Genomic DNA, 20,036 nt, shown 5'->3' with positions numbered 1-20,036 from the left:
AGAGCTCTGCCCACACAGGGAGACCTATTGGATGGGAGACCTAGAATGGACAGAAGGCCTTGATGAATGGGCAGGTCAAGGAGAAGCAGTGATCCAGGCTCCTGGCCCCTCAGCCGAGGGAAATACGGTTGCTGCCACCATGGCTCTGAGAAGGACAAAAACTGTGCCGGGTGGGCTCTGAGTGCCTATGGGGGCAGGAATGCCGAGGTAGTTGCTGGTTTTCAGGGAGCAGGTAGTTGTTGGTTATAGGCTGTCTGAGATTGAGTTTAACGTTATTTCCTCATGGAAGTCATGCTGGGTGGATGATCACAGTCCCATGATGCCTGTCCTACATCCACACAGCCCTCAGATGCTCAGAATCTCCATGTGAGGCCCTGACACCTCTGACTCACCAAAGGTCTACATAGTTCCTAGTGCCAGGACCAACAGGCTCCCATTTCATGATGTTCCTGTGGATATTTAACTGTGCACTGGCTTGGGTCAGGCATGATGGGAACCTGCAGAAGTACCACAGTCTCATGTATATTACAAAAGAAGGGCCAAGGCTGAGTTGGGAAGGGCCCTCAGATCATGGACTCTAAGAGATACAGAATTGTTGAAGGGGATGAGTAAACCATGCATGCTGATGGCCTGGAGGAGTTGTGCAGATGAAGGACACAGTTACTTAGGAAGAGGACACAAGAAAAGGCACTTCTCAAGCAGTTCCCTTCAGCTTATCAAAGATCAGAGCCATCGTCCATCTGTGGGGTCCTGAGCAAGAAACTCCTCAGAGATGCTCTCTTAGCTTCTCCAATTATAGCATTCTACTCCCTCTTTCCACCCCCTAAGTCTAAACACTAGGAATCAGACTGCAAAGACAATGATCATGCAGTGACTAGCTCTGTGTAGGGGCTTCCTGGTATCTATGAGGTCAGCAGAAGGCACATAGTAACTTTGGAGGAGCTGAAGGGGGCATGGGAAGAGGGGTGACAGCCATACACTACCTGCTGGCCACTCGTTTCCTGTGACCGCTGCCTGCTCAGTGCCACTATCATGCAATACCCATCTGGTACTGTTCCTACCACTTTCCTGTCCAAACTCCAGCCAGGACGAAGCTCTGAACCTCAATTGTCTGTCAGTGAAACACTGCAGACACACTGCAGTGAGTCAACCATGCGGCTGGAACAACTTCCTATGCGGCTGAGAACCGTGGCCTGTGGGCTTCTGCTTCTCCTCTTTCAGGCCCAAGGTGTGACTTCTGCAGGGGATGACAGGGACCAGGATCAGATCTGCCACACTGTGCAGAGGCACAGCCCGAGATTGGGAGCCAAGGGCTTCAAGATGGAAGGAACTGGTCCCATTGCTTCAATGGCAATTCACAATTTCCAAATCACGGAAGCTAGATTTGAGGAAAAGGAAACAAATTTTATTATTTGTGGGAAAAAGGTGAGGATAGGGACAGTCAAGGCCTTAAACCTCTGTTGTCCCACGTCTGAAAGAAAATGCCCACCTTTCCAAGGAGTTCAGGGGGTGAGCTTGAATGGGTGACTTCCTGCGTGTCCACCTTGGTTACTGGCCTTGATTCTCCCGGTGTCTGTCACCACTTCTCTGAAGCTGTACCTTGGCTGGAAGGTTTACTGCTCTGGTGGTCAGGAAGAGATAAAGAGTAGTAGACCCCTGGGGTAACTGAAGAGCAAAGGGAGTTAACCTTTGATACCAGATTCTCCAGCATTTAGACAAAGAGAGAAAGAGAGTCAGTTTAATCAACAAGCAGAGTATCCTGGCCAGAAGACAAGCTAGCTACCCAAATAGGATTTTTCTTTTCTGGTCCCAGTTACATCTGTGATAAAAAAAAATCAGGTGTGGGAAGCTTGTGTCCACGTAACAGGTCTAAAACCCCATGGGGGTCCCTAAAGCTAAGAGGGTCAGGGCTGGCTGAGGACACATCACTGAATAGGCAGGTGATTAAGGAGGGTTGTGAAGAGCCAGAAGGGCAGGTCAGAAACCTGGGGTGGGATTTAGAATCTTTTCCTCCCGCATTTGTAGTCAGCACACAATGGTGATAATGCTTTCATAGTGCTATTTTTCTCTGATTGTGACATGTCCTGGGCCAAAAAATTACCCGGCTACCCTCCAAATAGGCCCCAGGCTAGGTTACTGGCCCTGAAGGGATTCACAAACCCCTGGTACCACATCTCAAAGCTGAAAGGAGAGACCACTTGGGTTCATTTCATACCATGAATCTGACCTGGGGCAAAGTAATGGCTTGGCTTCCAGAGCAATGGGAATGTGCCCTTTGGGTGCCACGTACTCTCCAGGATCTTATCAGAAGTTCATGCTCTCAGGGCTCGATGCCCAGAATGTATGTCCAACCCTTGACGCCTTCCCCACTAAGTCCCCTGGTGTGGGACCTGAAGATATCTTCCCCCATTTCCCCAATCTAATCTGCGCTAACAATTCCCCATCCATGGCCACCACTGCTGGACTCCTTATCTTACCCGCTCCTGGTCAGGATCTGGGAAGTCCCCAGTGCCTTCTAGGCAAGACCTCACTGATGACTCCACTTTAAAATGGGATATGGAACAGAAAGCTGGAGGATCATGGTTCACAACCAGCCCTAGGCAAATAGTTCATAAGACTCTATTTCAATAAAACCCAAAAAAAAAACGTGGGGCATAGTGGCTCAAGTGATAGATTGCCTCTTGTAAGCTTGAGGCCCTGCGTTCAAGCCGTAATTGGACAAAAAATTACAAATGGCCTAGTATTTGCATGTAACCTAAGATTGTACTTTTGACAACCCTCTAGCTTACATATAGTGACTACTACAACGTGAATGCTATATACATATTGTTACACTATGTTGTTTAGGAAATAAGAACAAAAAGTCTGTGTGTGCTCAACACATGCACAGAGTTGTTTCTTTGTTTGTTTTAATATTTTCAATCTGCAAGATTGAATGAAGCCAGGGATGTGAACTCACTGAGATGGAGGTATAGTAACTGACCCTTGTCTACACCACACTCCTGGCTTCTTCAGAAGAACCTTCAAATTCCCTTGGACTTTAAACACATTGTGAATTTAATGGTGCTTAGATTAGTCACAGAATTAAGCACCTCCTTTCCCCTTGCCCCAAAACACAACCCCTAACCTCTGTCTTGGACACCAACCTGCTGATCCTTTTAGTGATATAAAATTTAGAACTTTTCATGAAAATAGAATTACACAGCCAGTGGTGTGGGAGGAGCAGAGTGAAAAAGGAAAACCATGTGAAGCCAATGTTTGCAGACCAGTGTCTTCACAAGGCAAACCTGGAGTTTCAAGGAGGTGGCAACACTCAAAGCGTGCATGACATCTCACTGGGCAGGCCCAGCTTTCATGTGCTTCTCTCCACACACAGGCCAGGACTCAGCCAGCCCCATCAGGACCACTCACACAGGGCAAGTGCAGGGCAACCTCGTCCACGTGAGGGGCACCGATGTGGGGGTCCACATCTTCCTGGGAATTCCCTTTGCCAAGCCACCTCTTGGATTGCTGCGGTTTGCGTCCCATGAGCCTGCTGCACCTTGGAGTGGTGTGAGGGATGGGACCTCCCACCCAGCCATGTGAGCTCTCCCAGGGCCCAGGGAACTTCAGGCCTTTGGGTGGGGCCCTCTGAGTTCTGGGCCAGGCCTACTGGTTCTTCCATCAGAACTCACAGACATTTTCCTTCTGCATTGGGAGGATTCTGCATGCATTTTTCCAATGAATGTGCTAAGGTTCCGAGAGTGGAGCAACCCTGCCAGGCTCAAACTCAGGGCTTGGTACCTGGACATGTTAGCTCCTGCTGTTGTGGTAGGAATAGAGAGAAAATTGGGCCCTGGTCCATTTATTCCCGGTGTTCTATGCCGCCAGGGGAGGTGTCTATGGGAAAGGTCCAGGTTGACTCCATGAAATGTGAGCCCTCCTGGATCTAGCAGCAGATACTGCAGGTCCCTAGTAGGGAAACAAGGAGCCTCCTTGGGAAACCTATTCTCCACAGTGATTGTGCCAACGGACAGGGCCAAGGGGCCACGTGCTTCCAGCTGGAGACTCTATGGGAGGGTTGGTGTGCCCTGTTACTCTGTGCTTGGGCTAAGGGATGTACTACTTCCCTATGGGAAAGAGGTCCCCAATCATTCATGCACTACTTGTGAGTGGTGTGATGGGTCTTGAGGTGGCTGCTCAAGGTAAAAGGAGTGAATGTCAACATTTGTAGGTAATGGATCCGGTAGAGACTTCTAGGAGTCATGATTTCCCATCCTCAATAGATGTGAGATCCAAGGCCTTCAACAACCTCAAGGCCTCCCTTGAGTCTGGCTCCATTATAGCTCCACTAGAGCCTGTGGTCTGTACCTTGCTGGGGACGGAGTTCCCAGGCTGTGTGTCAGAGAATGAAGAAATGTCTAACGGTGGATGGGAACAAATCTAGCACCTGGGTCTAATATTGACCACTGTACTGAAACAGTTTAACTTTACCCTGTCTCCTGTCTCCATGTCTGAGGACTGCCTGTATCTCAGCATCTACTCACCTGCCTATGCCCATGAGGGCTCCAACCTACCTGTGAGTGATATGCGATGGTCACCTAGGGACAGAGGACATTTATTTACAAGGAGATGGAATGAGCCAAGATCACCTGGCTCCCAATGTAATGTGAACCTGAGGAGAAGTCTCTCACTGCCATGTCCACAAAGTCTTCTCACCCAGAAAGGGAAACCATTCATAGTATGGGAACACAGAGGCCTAAGAACTCCAAGAGGTCAGAGGTCAGAGGCCTTAGCCTTTTGATGAACTGAGGGCTCACAAAAGTGAGGGCTCACTTAGGCCCAGAAGACCCATGCAGGTGCCCAAGTTCTCATCTTTGACATCACCCAAGTTCCCAGCCATAGATCATCTACTGTGCCAATGAGGTTAGGTGACCTTTCCATTAATGTTAAGGGAGCCACTCAGAGAAACACCCCTTTTCTTTTCTCTTCACATGTATAGAATATAAAGGAACAATTTTGGAATCTTGGAGCCATTATTTCAGGATTGGGTTCAGGGGTGGCCCAAAGTTTATACTGAGTGTTCTTGTGTCCCTAATGCATGGTCCAGGTCAAGGAGAACTGAGATAGTTCTTCCTATATGGGCAGACAACAGGCTGAAGTGAGCAGTGTAGGGAGAGGCCAGGGAGCATATGGGGTGGGTCAGAACGTGTGATCTCTGTCTTATTTCCTCAGGTGATGGTGTGGATCCACGGAGGTGCCCTGGTTGCAGACATGGCTTCCTCATATGATGCTTCCATACTGGCAGCCACTGAGAATGTGGTGGTGGTCGCTATCCAGTACCGCCTGGGTGTCCTTGGCTTCTTCAGGTGAGCCTAGGGCTGGACAGGACAGTGGGAACAGGGTAGGCCAAGGACAGAACTGTGACCCTTGTCTCTGCCACTTTTCAGCACTGGAGACCAGCATGCATCTGGCAACTGGGGCTACCTAGACCAGGTGGCCGCCCTTCGTTGGGTCCAGAAGAATATTGCCCATTTCCAGGGCAACCCTGCCCGAGTCACCATTTTTGGCGAGTCTGCAGGTGGCACTAGTGTGTCCTCACATGTCGTGTCCCCCATGTCCAAAGGACTCTTCCACGGTGCCATCATGGAGAGTGGGGTGGCTCTTCTGCCAGACCTCATCTCCAGCTCCTCTGAGGTGGTCTACACAGTGAGTGACCGCAACTACCCCAGCTTACATCTGCCTCACCCTCAGAGTCTCTGTCTCCATGGAGGTCCTTTGGAAAACGTCTCTGTCCTGTGAATTGATGAAAGGCTCAAAGGTTGTAATGCACACCCCCTGCTTCATAGAGGCTCAGTGTGTTCTGTTGTCAGAAAGTTGCCACCCTGGGACCCCTTTCATGAGCAGAAACTTGTAAACAGTTAGGGTGTCCTATGTAGCCCTGACCTCTAAACATCAGGGATGTGGAAACAATTTCACATGTGCAGCAAGCCATACACTGTACCCTGGAGATATCTTGACACATGGAGCATGGTGGAGTCTGGGAAAAACTTTCTCCTGTGTGAAAGGATGAGTCAGCCTTTGCCCTCTTTCCTTACAGGTGGTGCCAACCTGTCTGCCTGTGGGCGGGTAAACTCAGAGGCCCTGGTGCACTGCCTGAGGGGCAAGAGTGAAGAGGAGATTCTGGCTATTAACAAGGTCAGGCTGATAGTGTGGGTATGGGGAAAGGGACAATACACAGGGTTTGAGGAGTCAGTCCTTAGTACACTGAAATAATGACCTCTCCTCCATGTCATGGTTCCCTTAAGCCATGAACGCCAAATGGAGACCAAGAGAGACTAAACTACATATAAGATTTCTTTGGATGGGTGTGAGCATCCTGGGGTGAATTTAGAATGGATAAAATTAACTCAAGGGCCTTAGAAAATGTCCTGTGCCTGACCTGGATCCCTGACCTTGAATGCCCCTTCAGCCTTTCAAGACCATACCTGGATGGTAGATGGGACCTTCCTACCCAGGCACCCCCAGGAGCTGTTGGTCTCTGCGGATTTTCAACCTGTCCCCAGCATCATAGGTGTCAACACTGATGAGTTTGGCTTTGACCTCCCCAATGTAAGTCTCACTTCCAACTCCTGGGACCCTAGGAATCTCATGTAGTGGGGAGGAGGCCCTAGCAGTATGTGGCTTCATGGCATTACTTAAAGTCTCCTTCCACACCCAGTACCTGGGCTACTCTGAAACCATAAAAGAAATAAACAGAGGAACCTTGCCTGCTATTATGGAGAGCACGACAGCAAACATGGTGAGTGAGGATCCAGGGTTGGATGCCATGGAGAGATATCCCAAGATAGCTTGCTGGCGCAGTAAACTCAAGGAATAAAGGGTGGGCTTGGACTAATGCTGGGGCTCAAGTGCTTAGAACCCATGACCAGCGAGCATGGGGACTGAGGAACCCTAGTACCACAAGAAAAGGTGAAGGATGTGTGTTTGTGGTGGGGTCACTCCACAGCTTGACTGTGCCCAGTACACCTGGTCCAGTCCCAGGCCCCATCTCCCCACCCTGAGGCGCCTGACTCCATGTCCTGGATTCTGCCTATGATGACTCTCCCTGATTCCCCTGGGTTAGGGGTTGCCTGCTGGTTGTGGTGGTCTCTTGATGGAAGAATACATGGGGGACACTGAGGACCCACAGACCCTCCAAGTCCAGTTCCATGAGATGATGGCAGACTTCACGTTTGTGATACCTGTGCTCCAAGTAGCACATTTTCAACTTGAGTACATATGTGACTGAGGCCTGATGCCATTGGGGAGCCCAGACCTGTTGTCCCAGGTGAGCTCTGTGGTGTCCTGGTCCCCATCCACATCCTTATCAGGTCTGAGTGCCACACACTTGATGTTCCACATATCAGCATATTCTCATGGCTACTGTAAGAGACAGTTTTCACCCCGTTTTACAGAAGACATACTGAGTTAGTAACAGTCAGTGACTTTTCCAAGGCCACAGAGCTTGGAAGCCCAATGCCAAGACAGAAGTGGCCTTCCCACTGGGCCTGCTCAAGCCTGTAGCTCCCCTCCTCATCATCCAGATTCCAGACAGCTGTGGTCCTAGCTCACAGTTCAGGAATGGTGACGAAGGACAGTTCAAGGTGACAGTCCGCTACACTCCAACCTGTCCACACCTCTAGGTTCCCATGCCCCTGTCTACTTCTATGAGTTCCAGCATCAGTCCAGCATTTTCAAAGACATCAGGCCGCCCAACGTGAAGGCTGACCATGGTGATGAGGTTTCTTTTGTCTTCGGATACTTCTTGAACAGCAATAGTGAGTTTTCTTCATTTCCAGGAATTGGGATGGACCCTGCTTGGGACCTGATGGGTGATTGTCCTTGCTGTCTACAAGTGGAAAACTGAGGCTCAGAAAGAGACAGAATAACATTTGCACCAACTTATAGCCCCAAAGTACCACTTGGGTTACATACCAAGTTCTCACAGACTCTAGCCTGTGTTCCTCCACTGTCTGCACCTACCATAGTGTCAGGTATGGGTGCTGGGGAGGAGGCTGAGGGGGTGTTTCAAAGGCATGATTGTTCCTAAAGGATATCCCAGAGTTAGAGGAAAGAAGGAGCTGCTAGGTCAGGAATGAGCTCAGGACAGATGCAGCTCAAGGTTGGAATGAATAAGCGAAGGTTGGACAAATGAGGGCCTGGCCCTGAGTTTTAAGGGAGGGAACGGGACTTGGCCTGGATTCCAGGGTCAGGTTATGGAGGGTGTTGAGGGTGGAGCCTGATGGGGTGCCCTGATATGGTGGCCAGATCTTGACCTGTCCTCCTCTATGCAGGTGACTTCACTGAGGAGGAGGAGCTGCTAAGCAGAAGGATGATGAAGTACTGGGCCAACTTTGCTCGGAATGGGTGAGAGCACCCCAACACACCCCAATCCCTGCATTGGGCTCATCCAGAGCTCCTCTCATCTGGGGTGGCCTCATTACCATGCACGCATCCTTCATCATAGGATTGTTCTCTCCCCAACCTCTAGGAGGAGGTGACGATGTGAGTGCCAGTCATTTGGCCCTTGTCCAAGAGACATGAGAGTTGGTCCAGTGTACTATGTCGATATCAGAGCCTACGTCAGAGAAGAAGGGACAAATATGTCAATTGGCTGCGTCCCACATTTCCAAACATGGGTCCTTACTTTCCTTTGTCTGGATAGGATGTGGCTTTCAGTCTCTACACACCCCTAGCCTGCTGGTTGCTTGGCCTGACCGAGATCTGGGGCTTGTTATGAAAATGTCCCCAACTAACCCTACTGGGATGTTATGTCTGCAGGAACCCCAACAGTGAGGACCTGCCCCACTGGCCTGGGCTCCATCATGATCAGCAGTACTTGAAGCTGGACATCCAGCCTACAGTGGGCCAGGCCCTGAAGGCCGACAGGCTGCAGTTCTGGACCAAGACCCTGCCCCGGAAGATCGCGGAGCTTACAGGGCCTAAGAAGAATCATTAAGAGCTGTAGCACACTGTGTCCAGGGAGGGAGTGGGCTTGAGGTCAGATGGCATCAGCCTGAGGTGCTCACACACCCAGGTAGGAGCTGAGGTTGACTCCAACTGTCCAGTAGTCATACATCTCTTCACTCAGCCTATACTTATAAATAACTCACTGCATGATGTTCATTGACACATCGCCCTGAGCCCTCTCTTGTTAGACATAATCAATAAATGGCCATATGAAAATGTGGATGCACGAGGCCCAATGCATGATCACAATATTGCACACAATACTGGCCCTTGGCCCCTTCCTCTCAGGTTCACCTTGGTCCTCTTCCAGCCTTCCTTCTCTCTATCCTCCCAATCCCCAATTCCATTCAAATAAAGAAGATGCTTTGGGCAATGTTATCTGCATCAGGGGGTCAAAAATCTCATGTGCACTTGTAGAAAAGTCCCATGTTCTCTCTCATCTGTAAGGGGCCAATAGAAACCCCAGGTTTAAAAGCCTTGGGGTCTTAGTGAGTTCAGCTGGTACAACAGGATTATCATAAGAAGTACCGGGGAGAATTCCAAGATAGCGGCTAGAGGTAGGAAGCAGAAAGCGACCCTTCTATAGTGAAATCTTGGAGAGACGCTGGAGACACACTTTGCAGGTATAATCACCGAGAAAAGGCATAACTTTGACTCCTCCACATCTCCAGCCGGCGCAGAGAATCTCCACTTCACGTTAAACGGAGAAACGAGGAGGGCCCCCGGGGCCGCCAGTGGCCGACGCCCATACGGCTTGGGAAGACGCGGACCAGGTGAGCTTCGCGGTACCGCGGTAGCCCCACAGACAAGCCTGGGCCAGAGCAGCATAGCCCCCTGGACAGACTGACCTCCACCCGGGAAAAAAAGAGAAACTGAGTACTAAGCAATAAGAACAGTTAAGACACGCTGGAAAGAGGGTGGGGCGCCCTGAGCGCTGAAGACTGGGGGAAGGGAATCCTTCCCGGGACTGTAAATAAACGAGCCGGGCGGGCCGGAGAGTCTCTGGTGGGAGCGGGGCACGCCCAGCAACCAGGAGCGGGGACACTTGTGAGAGGAGGGAAGACCCACTTCCCACGTGAACACGTGAACTGTAGATAAACACGCAGGCCTGACAACGCGGGGGCAGTGTCACCTTTCCCAGTGCTTGGAAAGGGAAAAGCCTGTAGCAGAGGCCCCCGCACAGGAGAACTCTGAGCAAACAAAGCCTGTGGGACCAGGTGAGTGCTAGCTCACCCCAGACATCTGCATAAATAACGCCGCCAGCTACAGGCTGAGAGCAGCAGGCAGGCAAGCCACAGTTGAAGATACCACTCTCAGAACTGCCTCCAGACGCTTTTTTTTTCTTTTTCTCCCTACCTTTGATGAGAGAACAACCGAATTACACCTGCAAGCCAAAAAACTTATTGAAACTGTATTGCATTTGAACTGGGGACACTTGGTGGGGCTTTTTTTTTTTTCTTCTGTGTGTGTGTGAGTGTAGTTTTGTTCTACTTTATGCATCCCCTTTGATGAGACAACTACAGAACAACATCTGAGGCACCAACTCCAGGACTGGAGATTGAGACGGACATCCAAATTATTAAGACTGAAACTGCATTGCATATAAACTTGGAAGTTTTTTGGTTATTTTTTTTTTAATTTTCTATTTTCCATTTTATTTTAATTCATTTTTATATATAGATGTTACTTTCATATACTTATTTTTTATTTTTTTTATCTTTGATTTTCAATCCTCTCTCTGTCTCTCTATTGTCTGTTCAGCTTACTGTCGATTAGTACACTAACACTCCCTGTTTATACCTTTGAAACTCTCTTGTCTGATACCTTGTTCTGCTTTCTCCCTCTTGTCTGTATATTTGTTTTCCCCTTTTCTTTAACTTCTTGCTTTCCATCTCAGCTCACTCTTCCATTCTCAATATTACCATTGTTATTATTACAAGCTAGAAAATACTTAATTACACACAGTACAGGGACAGTAACAACACCAAGGACAATGACAGGAAGACAGAAAAAACAAGGAAACCAGTTTCCCCACAGCAAAAAATTAGTACAGGAACCAGAGGGGAATGAAGAGAACAGAAACTCAGATCCAGACTCCAACAAAATGAAGATAAACTATGCCAAAGGACCCAATGAAGCCCACAAGAATAATTTAAAAGAAGACATACTACAAGTACTCAATGAGAATTTTATAGAGATGATACTGGACAGGGTCAACCAAAATGTACAGGAGACACTCAAGAAATTCCAAGACAACAAAAATAGAGAATTTGAAAAAGCAAAAGAAGAAATAAAGGAAACCATAGAAGCACTGTATAAACACTAAAGTGAAAGAGAGAACACAATGAATAAATGGATAAATGAACTCAGGACAAAAATAGACAACAATAAAGAAGAAAACAGCCAGGAAATGGAAAACCTCAGAAAAAAGAACAAAACAGAACTGCAAAACAAAACGGAAGGCCAATCCAGCAGAATAGAACAAACAGAAGACAGAATCTCAGAACTTGAAGATGAAATGGTAATTAAAGGAAAAACTAAAGAACTATTAATTAAATAACTCAAGACCAGTGAAAAGAAAATGCAAGAACGCACCGACTCCATCAAAAGACCAAACTTGAGAATCATGGGCATCGAAGAAGGAGAAGAGGTGCAAGCGAAGGGAATGCGTAATATATTCAACAAAATAATAACGGAAAATTTCCCAAATCTAGAGAAAGATATTCCCATACAAATGCAAGAGGCCTCCAGGACACGAAACAGACCAGATCAAAATAGAACTACTCCACGACATATCATCATTAAAACAACAAGTTCAGAAACTAAGGAAAGAATATTGAAGGCTGTAAGAGAGAAAAAACAAGTAACATACAAAGGTAAACCCATCAAAATCACAGCAGACTTCTCAACAGAAACATTAAAAGCAAGAAGAGCGTGGGGTGAGATCTTCCGGGCACTGAATGAAAATAACTTCAACCCCAGGATACTCTACCCAGCAAAGCTATCATTCAAAATAGATGGAGCAATAAAAGTCTTCCATGATAAGCAGAAACTAAAACAATATGTGACCACAAAGCCACCATTACAAAAGATTCTGCAAGGGATCCTGCACACAGAAAGTGACACCCAACTTAACCATGAAAAGGCAGGCAGCACCAAACCACAGGATAAGAAAAGCAAGACAGTAGAGAGTAACATCAAGTTAGGTACACACAATCAAACCTTCAAACAACTAAGATAACTAAATGGCAGGAATCACCACATACCTATCAGTACTAACACTTAATGTTAATGGACTTAATTCACCCATCAAAAGACACCGTTTGACAAAATGGATTAAAAAAGAAGATCCAACAATTTGTTGCTTACAGGAGACTCATCTCACCAACAGAAATAAGCATATGCTTAGGATGAAAGGCTGGAAGAAGATTTACCAAGCCAATGGCCCCCGAAAACAAGCAGGAGTAGCAATACTTATCTCTGACAAAGTAGACTTCAAACCTACATTGATCAAACGAGATAAAGAAGGACATTCCATACTAATAAAAGGGGAAATAGACCAAAAGGAAATAATAATCATCAATCTGTACGCACCCAACGTCAACGCACCCAATTTCATCAAACGTACCCTGAAAGACCTAAAAGCATATATAAACGCCAACACAGTGGTTGTGGGAGACTTTAACACTCCATTATCATCAATAGATAGGTCATCCAAACAAAAACTCAATAAAGAAATCCAAGATCTAAAATATGCAATAAATCAAGTGGACCTAGTAGATGTCTACAGAACATTTCATCCAACCTCTACACAATATACATTCTTCTCAGCAGCCCATGGAACCTTCTCCAAAATAGATCATATCCTAGGGCACAAAGCAAGCCTCAGCAAATATAAGAAAATAGAAATAATACCATGCATACTATCTGACCACAATGCAGTAAAAGTAGAACTCAACAACAAAAGTAAAGACAAAAAACATGCAAACAGCTGGAAACTAAATAACTCATTACTTAATGAAGAATGGATCATCGATGCAATAAAAGAGGAAATTAAAAAGTTCTTAGAAGTCAATGAAAATGAAAACACAACCTACCGGAACCTATGGGACACAGCTAAGGCAGTCTTGAGAGGAAAGTTTATAGCCATGAGTGCATATATTAAAAAGATTGAAAGATCCCAAATCAATGACCTAATGATACATCTCAAACTCCTAGAAAAACAAGAACAAGCAAATCCCAAAACAAATAGAAGGAGAGAAATAATAAAAATAAGAGCTGAAATCAACGAAATAGAAACCAAAAAAACCATACAAAGAATTAATGAAACAAAAAGTTGGTTCTTTGAAAAAATAAACAAGATCGATAGACCCCTGGCAAACCTGACTAAAATGAGGAGAGAAAAAACCCAAATTAGTAGAATCAGGAATGCAAAAGGGGAGATAACAACAAACACCATGGAAGTCCAGGAAATCATCAGAGACTACTTTGAGAACCTATATTCAAATAAATTTGAAAATCTAAAAGAAATGGACAGATTTCTAGATACATATGATCATCCAAAACTGAACCAAGAAGAAATTAATTACCTGAATAGACCTATAACACAAAATGAAATTGAAGCAGCAATCAAGAGTCTCCCCAAAAAGAAAAGTCCAGGACCTGATGGATTCTCTGCTGAATTCTATCAGACCTTTAAAGAAGAACTGATACCAACCCTCCTTAAACTGTTCCATGAAATAGAAAGGGAAGGAAAACTGCCAAACACATTTTATGAAGCCAGTATTACACTTACCCCAAAGCCAGGCAAAGACACCTCCAAAAAGGAGAACTATAGGCCAATCTCCTTAATGAACATTGATGCAAAAATCCTCAACAAAATAATGGCAAAACGAATTCAACAACACATCAAAAAGATTATTCACCACGACCAGGTAGGCTTCATCCCAGGGATGCAGGGGTGGTTCAACATACGAAAATCAATAAACGTAATAAACCACATTAACAGAAGCAAAGACAAAAACCACTTGATCATCTCAATAGATGCAGAAAAAGCCTTTGATAAGATCCAACATCATTTCATGATAAAAGCTCTAAGAAAACTAGGAATAGAAGGAAAGTTCCTCAACATTATAAAAGCTATATATGACAAACCTACAGCCAGCATTATACTTAATGGAGAAAAACTGAAACCATTCCCTCTAAAATCAGGAACCAGACAAGGATGTCCACTATCTCCACTCCTATTCAACATAGTACTGGAATTCCTAGCCAGAGCAATTAGGCAAGAAGAAGGAATAAAAGGAATACAAATAGGTAAAGAAACTGTCAAAATATCCCTATTTGCAGACGACATGATCCTATACCTTAAAGACCCAAGAAACTCTACTCAGAAGCTTCTAGACATCATCAATAGCTATAGCAAGGTAGCAGGATATAAAATCAACATAGAAAAATCATTAGCATTTCTATACACTAACAATGAGCAAACGGAAAAAGAATGTATGAAAACAATTCCATTTACAATAGCCTCAAAAAAAATCAAATACCTAGGTGTAAACCTAACAAAAGATGTGAATGACCTCTACAAGGAAAACTATACACTTCTGAAGAAAGAGATTGAGGAAGACTATAGAAAGTGGAGAGATCTCCCATGCTCATGGATTGGTAGAATCAACATAGTAAAAATGTCGATACTCCCAAAAGTAATCTACATGTTTAATGCAATTCCCATCAAAATTCCAATGACATTCATTAAAGAGATTGAAAAATCTACTGTGAAATTTATATGGAAACACAAGAGGCCACGAATAGCCAAGGCAATACTCAGTCAAAAGAACAATGCAGGAGGTATCACAATACCTGACTTCAAACTATATTACAAAGCAATAACAATAAAAACAGCATGGTACTGGCACAAAAACAGACATGAAGACCAGTGGAACAGAATAGAGGATCCAGATATGAAGCCACACAACTATGAGCAACTTATCTTTGACAAAGGAGCTAAAAATATACGATGGAGAAATAGCAGCCTCTTCAACAAAAACTGCTGGGAAAACTGGTTAGCAGTCTGCAAAAAACTGAAACTAGATCCATGTATATCACCCTATACCAAGATTAACTCAAAATGGATCAAGGATCTTAATATCAGACTCCAAACTCTTAAGTTGATACAAGAAAGAGTAGGAAATACTCTGGAGTTAGTAGGTATAGGTAAGAACTTTCTCAATGAAACCCCAGCAGCACAGCAACTAAGAGATAGCATAGATAAATGGGACCTCATAAAACTAAAAAGCTTCTGTTCATCAAAAGAAATGGTCTCTAAACTGAAGAGAACACCCACAGAGTGGGAGAAAATATTTGCCAATTATACATCAGACAAAGGACTGATAACCAGAATATACAGGGAACTTAAAAAACTAAATTCTCCCAAAACTAATGAACCAATAAAGTAATGGGCAAATGAACTAAACAGAACTTTCTCAAAAGAAGAAATTCAAATGGCCAGAAAACACATGAAAAAATGCTCACCATCTCTAGCAATAAAGGAAATGCAAATTAAAACCACGCTAAGATTCCACCTCACCACTGTTAGAATAGCCATCATCAGCAACACCACCAACAACAGGTGTTGGCGAGGATGCGGGGAAAAAGGAACCCTCATACACTGTTGGTGGGAATGTAGACTAGTACAACCACTCTGGAAAAAAATTTGGAGGCTACTTAAAAAGCTAGACATTGATCTACCATTTGATCCAGCAATACCACTCTTGGGGATATACCCAAAAGACTGTTACTCCAGAGGCACCTGCACATCCATGTTTATTGCGGCACTATTCACAATAGCCAAGTTATGGAAACAGCCAAGATGCCCCAGCACTGATGAATGGATTAAGAAAATGTGGTATCTATACACAATGGAATTTTATGCAGCCATGAAGAAGAACGAAATTTTATCATTCGCTGATAAATGGATGGAATTGGAGAACATCATTCTGAGTGAGGTTAGCCTGGCTCAAAAAACCAAAAATCGTATGTTCTCCCTCATATGTGGACATTATATCAAGGGCAAACACAACAATGGGATTGGACTATGAGCACATGATAAAAGCGAGAGCACACAAGGGAGGGGTGAGGATAGGTAAGACACCTAAAAAACTAGCTAGCATTTGTTGCCCTTAATGCAGAGAAACTAAAGCAGATACCTTAAAGCAACTGAGGCCAATAGGAAAAGGGGAACAGGTACTAGAGAAAAGGTTAGATCAAAAAGAATTAACCTTGAAGGTAACACCCACACACAGGAAATCAATGTGAGTCAATGCCCTGTATAGCTATCCTTATCTCAACCAGCAAAACCCCTTGTTCCTTCCTATTATTGCTTATACTCTCTCTACAACAAGATTAGAAATAAGGGCAAAATAGTTTCTGCTGGGTATTGAGGGGGGGAGCGGGAGGGGGCGGAGTGGGTGGTAAGGGAGGGGGCGGGGGCAGGGGGGAGAAATGAACCAAGCCTTGTATGCACATATGAATAATAAAAGAAAAATGAAAAAAAAAAAAGAAGTACCCGGCACTGTGGGGAGGGTCTGTGATGCAAGCTATGGGGAGACACACAGGAGGGTTGCAAGCCCCCGAGTTCCAGGTATTCAGAGAAGCATTGCAATAACCCCCTGTTTTTCAAAAACAAAGCCACAAAAAATCCTACGCTGGTTATTTAAAAGCAAGAGCAGCTTGTTCACAGTTTTGGAGACTGAAAATTCCACGGTGAGGGTTAACCAGATTTGGTGTGAAATAAGCGCTCTGTCTCTGGATAAATGATGGCACCTGTGTCCAAACGTGTTGGAAAGTATAAATGATGATCCTCATGAGTTCATCACCTCCTAAAGAGTTGCATATCATCTGAATATCAGGCAAAGTCCTGAGGACTCTGAATGTCATCACATCAGACATTAGGTTTCAACATATGAATGTGGAGCACAGAGTTTGTCAGACAATAGTACCTAGAGCTCAAATTATGAGCCCAAAGGAACCCGACTACTGAAAATATCTCTAACTATGGTCCTGTAGATTAAATATCATTTAAGTTGACAAAGAAAACAACCAAGTCATTCATCTATTTCTTTCCTAAAGCTGTGACTGGACCCTGGTTTGCAAGGAGCAGGACTGGGCATGTCCCTTAACCCCTTCAACATTTGCCATCTCAGGGTTACCGTGAAGAGGCAAATGTGTTTCTCAGTGGCCTGAAGTTTGCTCTTATTCCATGGTTCTGCACACAGTGTTAGGCCACAAACACATGATCACTGCACATCTCTGAATTTGTCTGTGGGAAGTGTCCTAGAGGATGGACTGGGATAGGGGTCAGAAAGTCTAGACATGTCTACCAGAAGTGATTTCTATCACCTGGTTCCCTGAGGTCTGTCCATCCCAGGAGGTGTTCTCATGCCTTTCAGAGCTCCCCTGCAAGTTTCTGACCCTCCGAGCATCCCCTAGTCTTTTTGGTTCTTTAGCTGATTAATTTTCATTCTTCAATTATTTTTGTCCCTACACTGTTTTTGACCCCCAACCCAGTATTAATCTTCTCTTGCACTTTATGTTATATACCAAGGTGCCAAATTGTACTCACACTGTTTCTTTGACCTCCCCAAAACCATTTCCTCTGTGTAATTGAGGCTGTGTCCCTCTTCCTATAGACCTTAGGTTCTACCATGTCCTACCTCTAACCAACAAGTCTTCTGGGGCCAGATCACATCCCATTTCTTTCATCCACTGTATTGAAACCCAACTCAGGGCCTCAGGACTTGTTAGGATGAAAGATGAAGATTCCCATGTTGCCTAGTGTACCAGGTAGGTAGCAGACAAGGATAACATGAAGACTGTAGTAAGAAGCTGGACAAAATCAAGAGAAGTGTGAGTGACAGGACTCCTGCACTGTGTCCTGAGACATCACTGAGCTCCTGCTGCACACAAGGCCCTGTGTGGCTGCAGGATTGCCGATGCACAGCATGCTTCCAGAGGGGGTTCCCAGGGAACTTCTCGCATTTTTAGCAGTTATTTCATTAGACAGTGACACAGGTCTTTTCTACAACCCTGCCTCTGTACAGTCACCCTGCCCAGCTGAATGCTCTCATCTGTGTGCTCCTGCTCCAGGTAAGACTCCAGTAGGGGAACAGGAACCAGGCTCTAATTGTCATATTGTGCAGAGAAAAGTCTGAGACTCTGCAAGGGAAGGCTCCAGGGAAGGAAGTGCTGGTGGAGATGAAAGAAGAGTGTGGGAAACTTGCACCACCCAAAACCCCCAATAGGGCTCTCATAAGCCTAGAGATAACTGAGGAAACCAAATAGTGATCCCAAAATGAGGAGCTGGAGGGAGGCTTCTCCCTCCAGCAAAGTGGGAGGATTTGGGACATTTCCCTCCTTTGTGTGTGATTATGACTGTAGCATGGGTAATAATAATAACAATAATAATAATAAGCTTCATGCTTCCATTTAATTCTGAGTGTGTCACTCTGTTGACCAGAGAGGCTACCTGACATGAAAGGGACCCAGGCAAGGGCAGCAGTGTAGCCCTTGGGGACACACAAGCCCCTGGCTCCACAGAGGACTTCTCTCTAACAGGAACATGTCTGTAAGCTTGTCCTTGTCTGTAACAAGTATCAGAAATCAGTGGCTTGTGCCCATGGCGAGCTACAGGACAGAGGTCCCCTTCTATAAGGCATCTTGGGGAGACAGCATGATACCCAAGGATGAGGGATGCACCTTTGTTCCTGGAAAGGGGTTGGGAAATTACCATCTCTGTTCCTGTGTGTGACTGCCACTTTGGTCTCAGTTCTCCAGGTGGCATAAACTTGCTAATGCACAAGGATCTGATAAGGGAGGGGAACACTAGTTTCCCCGGAGAGATTGGGGTTTTTTACTTTTCATATGGAAACAAGATACACCAATTTCTGCAGAGTTAGAAAGTGATACTGGGGGAAAGAAGGAACCAAGGATATGGGAGATGACAAAACAGTAGGGGACTGTGGTCTTATTTGCACCCTGAGGCAGAGAGGAGCCTGGCTTCCTGATGAGTGCACAGCACCCAGGGATGTCCCAGTTTAAGGTAGAAAAAACCCATTGTGCCCAGAATTGACCATAGGTGACTTTCAATAGCCTCTTTCTTCCCTAATCCACACCCCAGGCAGGACTGGCTTTTCAAGATCTGGTCACAGCTGCATGGCTCTCTCCGTGCTCCTCTCCTTTCACTCCTTGCATGGAGGATCTTTCTTCTTGGCGTTTCTTGCAACCTCCAGTGTGACATCTGTGCAGACTCTAAATGTTCATTCCAGTTCCTGAAGTCCTCTTAGTGTGTTGCATAACTGGCAGGGTTGGTGGATGGATGCTTCCTATCTCAGCACATGGGACGCACTGCTGAAAGTTTGGAATGCTGAATGAGGGTGTCAGACTCCATGGACCCTCACTGAGTCTCATTGCATGGGTTGGGCCAGGCCAAGTGAACAGAATGGTGGTAAGTGGACAGTGTGACAGGCAAGTGGTATATGAAATCAGACTTGCAGCACGGTTCCGTTGACATACTGAGGTGACAAACGCAAAGAGGTAGAAACACCCGCAGTATGCCTGACAGCTGATTGGGCAGACCCAACTCTCATGTGCTTCTCTCCACCCACAGGCCAGGAATCCACCAGCCCCATCAGGACCACTCACACAGGGCAGGTGCAAGGGCAGCCTCATCCTCGTGAAGGGCACCGATGTGGGGGTCCACACCTTCCTGGGAATTCCCTTTGCCAAGCCACCTCTAGGACCACTGCGGTTTGCGCCCCCTAAGCCTGCAGCACCTTGGAGTGGTGTGAGGGATGGGACCTCCCACCCAGCCATGTAAGCTCTCCCAGAACCCTGGGAGCTTCACCTGGATTTGGGGCCCTCTGAGCTCTGGGCTAGGATGAGTGATTCTTCCATGTGAACCTCACAGTTTTCCCTGTGTGTTGGGAGGATTCCATGTGCATTTTTCTATGAAAGTGCTACAGTTCAGTGGGTGGAGCAACTTTGCC

At 45.8% G+C, this 20,036-nt stretch overlaps 1 pseudogene; it reads left to right on the top strand.

Annotated features, from left to right (window-relative positions):
- Nucleotides 1-1,152: 1,152 nt before the first annotated feature.
- LOC109680254 (pyrethroid hydrolase Ces2e-like) lies at nt 1,153-9,012 on the top strand (annotated as a pseudogene).
- The last annotated feature ends 11,024 nt before the right edge of the window (nt 9,013-20,036 follow it).

Source organism: Castor canadensis, chromosome 15 (assembly GCF_047511655.1).
Source record: "Castor canadensis chromosome 15, mCasCan1.hap1v2, whole genome shotgun sequence".
In the NCBI taxonomy this organism is placed as follows: Eukaryota; Metazoa; Chordata; class Mammalia; order Rodentia; family Castoridae; genus Castor; species Castor canadensis.
Note: the sequence above shows the minus strand (reverse complement) of the source record. Positions and strands in the feature narration are given on the sequence as shown.